Raw genomic sequence first — 8,213 nt, forward strand, 5'->3', positions numbered from 1 at the left:
TTCTGATAAGAATTTCTCTCTCTCTCTCTCTCTCTCTCTCTCTCTCTCCTCTCTCTCTCTCTGAGGATAAGAATGAGTGCATCCATCTCTCTCTCTGATGATTATCCATTCTTTATAAAAACGTACGTAGTCCACTTGAATATTGCAATATAATATGGTACCCACAGCCAAAAGGATATTGCACAAATAGAGAGTGTACTCTTTCATTTACAGCTAGAATAGAAGAAGTTAAGGACCTTGACTACTGGGAAAGACTACAATTCTTAAATTTATATAGTCTTGAAAGGAGAAGAGAACGCTACAGGTAATCAAGCATGGAAACAGATAGAAGGAATTACTGAAAACATCATGGAACTAAAATTATCAAAAAGAGCAAGCAGAGGTAGATTAATAGTGCCAAAAACTATACCAGGAAAATTAAGGAAAGCACACAGGACATTAATCCTCACGCACCAGCATCGATAATGCAGGGTAAGATTCAATGCGCTACCAGCTCATCTGAGGAACATAACAGGAGTGAGCGTAGATGTGTTTAAGAATAAGCTCGACAAATATCTAAGATCATCCCAGACCATCCAAGACTGGAAGATGCAAAATATACTCGGAAGATGCGTTAGCTCTCTCTGGTAGACATCAAAGGTGCCTCACACTGGGGACCTGGGGCAACCCGAACGAATTGTGTAAGGTCCAGGTCTCTCTCTCTCTCTCTCTCTCTCTCTCTCTCTCTCTACGACGTCACCAGGAAACCGCATGACAGCGCAGATCCCAGGGGGAGCAACGAGGTCACAATCCTGACCCCTGAGTGCCCCTGAATTATGGACGGCTGAACCTGATGAGGCCAACAATAAGAGGAATACCGCAAGGCGAGAAGCGTCGATCATGGTCAATAATTACGCTCTGACAATGCGGGTCTCTGCATAGTGGATGGGCAGAGTGACTTCAATGTTCGGACGTAACCCGGAGACTACATTCGGGGGATTGGGGTGGCGGTGGTAATTATTTCGTTAAGTAAATAAGCGAGGAAATTAATAAACAAATAATAAATACATATATATTTAAACAAAAATAAATAAATGAATATATAAATAAAAATAATTCTTAAATAAATTTCAAAATAATTCTAAGTTAAATTAATTGCACCTGACAACTCTATATTTTATTTTATATAAATACGAACTGAATGAAGAGTAAGTAAATATATAAATAAATGAATAAATATACAAAAATATATAAATATACAAATATGTAAATAAATAAACAAGACATACATAAAAATATATAACTATACAACTATCCTGGCCCTTTTTTTGATATAGCCTGCCAAAGTCACACTATTAGGAGCATGCATCAAGAAACATTATTACTGACGGTATCAATACTACGATAAATACGATAAATCGATATTAACATTATCAGTAAGTTAAAATGTGGCGGAACGTCATTTTTAAAAATCCAGTTTCTATGCGAATCTGAGCATATATTACAAACTCCACTTTCAATGAAGGCTAAGGTATATAATACTTAGGCACGCGATATTCAAACCTGACACGAATTCAGTGAATAACTACGGGTTTTACTACGAACTTCGTCAACCATTCAGAAATCAATATCATCCGTGGATGGCCAATGCATAATACTGCACTCCCGACATGAGCGCGAGTTTCTGTTCAGCCTGTTTTAAAAGGAAAATAAAATGACTCTACAAAAGGGCAAAAATGTAAGGTTTACACTACAGTTACTTACAGAGAGAGAGAGAGAGAGAGAGAGAGAGAGAGAGAGAGAGAGAGAGAGAGAGACGTCCATTACACATGTCTGCTCTGTACATTCAAGAAAAAACGGGAGATTTCATTACAGCACCACAGGTTACGCAACAGGCATTTACGTGGAATGTGTACGTGTGTGTATGTGTCTGTGTGTAATCAGAATGAGTGAGTACGTGTGTTTGTATGAGGAGATGAAGTTTTTACCAACGTCTGTTATAGATGTTTGCTTTGTACAGTCAAGAAAAAGACGTGAGATCTCATCATGGGTTACACAACAGTTACTTACGTAGAATGAGTATCTGTGTGTGTGTATACACAAGATGAGTGTGTGTGTGTACAGGATCAGTGTGTGTGCGTGTGTATTGAGGAGATGAAGCTATTGCCATCAAAACGACGATTACATCTACCTGCTTTGTAAATTCAAGAAAAAACATGGGACCACATCATAGCCCAAACGTGTAAGACGAGCGCGAATATATGTACATAAACAGAAAATAAAAAACCTTACACTTACTTCCTCCTACAAAATCAGTTTAATGCACCACTCCGCTCCGAACAACAGTCGAATAACTAACTACATAATCCCAGACCATTTGCGCATCAAAGATTTAACCATCCATCCATCCATTAGAGACAAAGCTCTTTCTCTCTCTTTTTTTTTTTTTTTTTTTTTGCAGTTCATCCCTACGAGAGTGAGGCAAATGCCACGTTATTTGACGGCGGATGCTGGAGGCTTCGGCTATGAAATATTCCCTTTAACGTTACCTACATAGCTGATCAGATAATGATCTTCACTTGAAATGATTTACAGCGGAGAAAGGGGGGAGGGGGGGGGGGTTGCCCAGGAGGAGGAGGAGGATATAGGAAAATGGGATCTCAAATCACAGTTTGGCTTTAATGAAGACTTGATTTTTCACCCAAACGTTTAGCGACTGAGGCTGATGATGAGTTATTCATCCGACTGCATAACGGTCGAGCAGAAGTTAAAACATCTGAGTTAGTGACTGACAAGCCAACGACAGGGCAATTCGCAAATACAGGCAATATATTAATATAAGGTATGTTATCTTTTATACCTCGTAAGAATAGATAACACACCTAATTTTACAGGACTGTAACTGCCATAGAATACCATAAATAATATACATGACATAATTATCATGTCTCCAAAATTTTCGTATATACATTGCATTATAATCATGTCTCCAAAAATTTGTATATACATTACATAGTTTTCATGTCTCCAAAGAATTTGTACATATATAAAACACTTAATGGGCCTTACTACCGCTAAAGATTATTTGAACTGAGAATTCTATATCAGCCTATTACTAATATGGTTATGAGAATCACAAACATATATAACATTAATACTGCACACAGTGGTTGAGAGAATAACACAGATATCCAGTACATAGCTTCCTTATTTACCCAACCGCCGGGGGAATAAAACCCAGTATCAAACGTGTTCAGCCAACTGTTCGGGAAATAACACGATACCAGTTTTATTTGCCCAAGCGTTTGAGCGAGAAATGGACGGAGGATTTCAAGTACGGGAACACGAAAGTAGTCCATCTTACACAAGTAAAAAATGCGCCAAAGTTACTTCGGCGCAATCGAGTTTTCTGTACAGCCGCTACAGCGTAGAATCAAGGCCACCGAAAATAGATCTGTCTTTCGGTGGTCTCAGTATAATGCTGTATGAGGCGCTGCCCATGAAACTTTAACCGTGGCCCGGCGGTGGCCTATCCTATATCGTTGCCGGAAGCACTTTTATGGCTAAATTTAACATTAAATAAAATAAAAACTACTGAGGCTAGAGGCTGCAATTTGGTACGTTTGATGACTGGAGGGTGGATGATCAACATACCAATTTGCAGCCATCTAGCCTCAATAGTTTTTTAGGGCGGACAGAAAAAAGTGCGGACAGAATAAAGTACGGACAGAAAAAAGTGCGGACAGATTAAAGTACGGACAGAAAAAAGTGCGGACGGAGTAAAGTGCGGACAGAATAAAGTCCAGACAGAAAAAAAGGCGGACAGCATAAAGTACAGACAGAAAAAAGTGCGGACAGAAAAAACTGCGGACAGAATAAAGTGCGGACAGAATAAAGTGCGGACAGAAAAAAAAGTGCTGACGGAAAAAGTGCGGACGGACAGACAAAGCCGGCACAATATTTCCCTTTCAGAGGAAGCTAAAAAGGTAAAGACGAATTCCATTTCTTTGTCGTTTCCGCTTGTTAGTCTGTGTATGCATCCGTGTCAACCCCGGCGCAAAACCCAAAAGAATTATTTAGGGAAAAAGATTTCTCTCTCTCTCTCTCTCTCTCTCTCTCTCTCTCTCTCTCTCTCTCTCTCTCTCTCTCTCGGTGGCGACCTTTCCTTAACATGGACCACTGGACTGTGAAACTGTCATCCCGGGAAAAACCAAAGCTGGACGACTCCTCCGCCGAGGAAGAAGAAGAAATTCGGAGAGAAATCTCATAGAAATTCAGGAAAGACACGGAGAAGTATTGCCAAAACTAATTTTTTTTTTTAAGATTTGTTGTGGAATATTTAGCAGTGTGAGTTTTACTACACACACACAGGTATCTATATATACAGTATATATACTGTATGTATATATATACATACATACATATGTATGTACATATAATACATATTATAATTTTTATATATATATATATATATATATATATATATATATATATATATATTAAAGAGAGAGAGAGAGAGAGAGAGAGAGAGAGAGAGAGAGAGAGAGAGAGAGAGAGAGAGTGAGTCTCTACTGATAACTCTTTTTACCAGATACGTATATAACTGTCATAACGAAAATGCCCTTCTAAGTTTTTTATTTTGTTCACATTTTTTGGGCATATTTGTCGCTACCAAGCCTAAGATCCTAATGAACAATCAAATGAAGAAAAAAAAAAAAAAAAATATATATATATACAGTATATATATATATATATATATATATATATATATATATATAGATGAGCCAAAGAATGGAATTCGAAAGGTCCGCAGCCGTGGACGCGGTATGTATAAATGCAAAACGGTCTTGCTATATTCAAGGCATGAGGCAAATATCTTGGGAAGCTTTCACCTGCTAGGTCTTGTGCAATACATAACGACAAATAACGAACTAATATCAAATATAAACTGCATGAACATAAAACAAAAGCGAGCAATACAACTGGACGAATCACCTGAAAATTCTCACTCACTGTTTGCTGTCCTAACATCTTGTCAGTATTCCAGCCATCATTCCCTACGCGTCAATTCCAAACATGAAGTTGCTAAGAGGACATTCGCAAAATGAAATTCCACGTGTCATTTCTAGTGATTCCACCTTACACCGCGCCAAACACAAATAAATCCAGAGGGGTGTCATTTTCCTACTTTTCTCCCAACCACAAAGGAAATAAAAAGCAATACTCCCTGAAAGACATTCGAAAGTTGTCACTGCCAAAAATAAATTCCAGAGGTGTCATTCCCGACATGTAAATCCAAATGGTTGTCAGTCCCAACATAGAATTCAAGAAGTGTCTGTTCCAACATGAAAATTCCAAAGGTGCAATTCCTCCATGAAATGAATATAGAATTTAGGCCAAAGGCCAAGCACTGGAACCTATTAGATCATTCAGCGCTGAAACGGAAACTGACAGTAAAAGGTCTGAAAGGTGTAACAGGAGGAAAACCTCAAAGCAGTTGCACTATGAATCAATTGTTAGGAGAGGGCGGAAAGTGAGATGGAAGAAAGAGAATATGAAAGGAGGTACAGTAACAGGAACGAAAGGGGTTGCAGCTAGGGGCCGAAGGCACGCAGCAAAGAACCTAAAGTAATCCCTACAGTGCACCGCATGAGGTGCACTGACGGCACTTTCCCCCTGAAATTTTAAAGATATTCTTCAGAAAAAAAATGAAACGTTGTCTATAACTCAAATATTAAATTTCCAAAAACGCTCTTCTAAGCATAGAACTCCGACGATGTTCATAACAATTAAAGCCCAAAGATGACATTTTAAAAGCACTGACTTTTCTATTTATTTCATTTCCGTAATTCTTGAAAGATTTTTCCCAAATATATCTTCATAATATCACAGACATTCTCTACAATCAGAAGCTCGATATTACTACTTGAAACTATTACAAAAAATAACAAATATGTCAAAAAAATACTTGAAAAAAGCTCTCTCTCTCTCTCTCTCTCTCTCTCTCTCTCTCTCTCTCTCTCTCTCTCTCTCTCTCTGGCACAAAAATACATCAAACCTAGCCGATCTAATTTGAAAACCACAACGACGGTAAAATGATGCCAGTATGGACAACAGCGAGAGAGAGAGAGAGAGAGAGAGAGAGAGAGAGAGAGAGAGAGAGAGAGAGAGAGAGAGAGAGAGACGGCGGCGAGGGGAAACGGAAGTATGATGGAGAGATGACACCAACTCCCCATTAGCTTAGCTGCATTTTTTATGCGTTTGGCGCCGGTCGCACTATTTGCCGCCCCCCCCCCCCTCACCCTCCATAAGAGAGAGAGAGAGAGAGAGATTTTTACAATTTGAATGATCAGATTTAACTAATTAATTCTCAAATCTGATAAACTCTCAGTTCTCAAATTTCATTTCCTAATTCGAAAAGAGAGAGAGAGAGAGAGAGAGAGAGAGAGAGAGAGAGAGAGAGAGAGAGAGAGAGAGAGATAACCGATCTGTCCCTATCATTACAGCCACACCGCACCTGGTACAAACCCACCGACCGCATTCGCAGCGATATGACAATATTATCCACCTTGACAACGAGTTGTTTAAATCGGCGGATGATCGCCACATATCGCCGTATCAGTGCGAACGCCGGACCGTCACACGAAGCCAATCGATGAGGTAACGACAGGTGACGATGATAAACAGCATGTGTGATTACTATCATTACCGCGCCCTAACGAGTTGTGGATCTTTCCCATGGCCTTCTCTGTCACATAGTAACCGATAATGACTGGAAAATAGCGAGTGAAAGAGTATCGGGATATTTAAACATATAGCAATTAAGTGTGTTCTCTCTCTCTCTCTCTCTCTCTCTCTCTCTCTCTCTCTCTCCTCTCTCTCTCTCTCTCTCTCTCTCATGGTAAACAAATAAATGACTGGAAAATATCACGAGTGAAAGGAGTATCCCGGGATATTTTGAAATATATGGCAATTAATTATTCCTCTCTCTCTCTCTCTCTCTCATGGTAACCGATAATGACTGGAAAACATCACGAGTGAAAAGAGTATCCCGGGATATTTTGAAATATATGACAATTAATTATTCCTCTCTCTCTCTCTCTCTCTCTCTCTCTCTCTCTCTCTCTCTCTCTCTCTCTCTCTCTCTCTCTCTCTCTCTCTCTCATGGTAACCGATAATGACTGGAAACTATTACGAGTGAAAGGAGTATCGCAGGATATTTTGATACATATGGCAATTCATTATTATTATTATTATTCTCTCTCTCTCTCTCTCTCTCTCTCTCTCTCTCTCTCTCTCTCTCTCTCTCTCTCTCTCTCTCTCTCTCCTGGTAACCGATAATGACTGGGAAATATTATGAGTGACAGAAGTATCAAAGGATATTTTGAAACGTCAATTCATTATGATCTCTCTCTCTCTCTCTCTCTCTCTCTCTCTCTCTCTCTCTCTCTCTCTAACTCTCTCTCTGAGAAATCTCTCTGGAAAGAAGGAGTATCTCTCTCTCTCTAACATTAATAATCACTATAGCGGAAAAATATTATCACAAGAGGCGTGAAAGTAAAAACCTATTGCAGGATTACTTTGTTCAACACTCCGCAGATGGAATAAGTATTTAGAAAAAAATATTACTGTGGAATGAGTATTTTGGAAAAAATACTGTTTTCTTAGAAAAAAAGTTTCACATGAGAGGCGTTCATTTAAGTAAAAACATAAGAAGATACTGCTATATACAGTACTTGTTTAACGTGAAATTTATATTAAAGGATTGAACTGAATATAGAATTTAGGCCAGAGGCCAAGTGTAAAAAGAGATAAACACAGTAAAAGGTTATAGGTTAACAGGAGGAATCAAAGCAGTTAATGTGGAATCAACTGTTGAAGTCAGATTGCGAAAGATTTATGAAAGGAGGCAGTGAAAAAAATAAGCACTTCTGCAAAGAATATAGTATTTGAGGTGCACTGACGGCGCTACCCCGCTACGGAGAAATGTATGTTAAATAAGGTAACATCGCACTTAAGCCTAAACACATAATTAAAAAACTCAACTGATTCTCATTTTCATTTAAAAGTGAAAGATAAAATTGACTGATTCTCATTTTCATTTTAAAATGAGCTATAAAAAAACACTGAGGTGAAAAAATATCCCTCGCAACCATTATAAAATAACACAGTGCAGAAAAAAAATTGTAAAAAAATCTTTTATTCTCTTTTTCAGGAGCGGTAAAAATATCTAG

Source organism: Macrobrachium rosenbergii, chromosome 1 (assembly GCF_040412425.1).
Source record: "Macrobrachium rosenbergii isolate ZJJX-2024 chromosome 1, ASM4041242v1, whole genome shotgun sequence".
In the NCBI taxonomy this organism is placed as follows: domain Eukaryota; kingdom Metazoa; phylum Arthropoda; class Malacostraca; order Decapoda; family Palaemonidae; genus Macrobrachium; species Macrobrachium rosenbergii.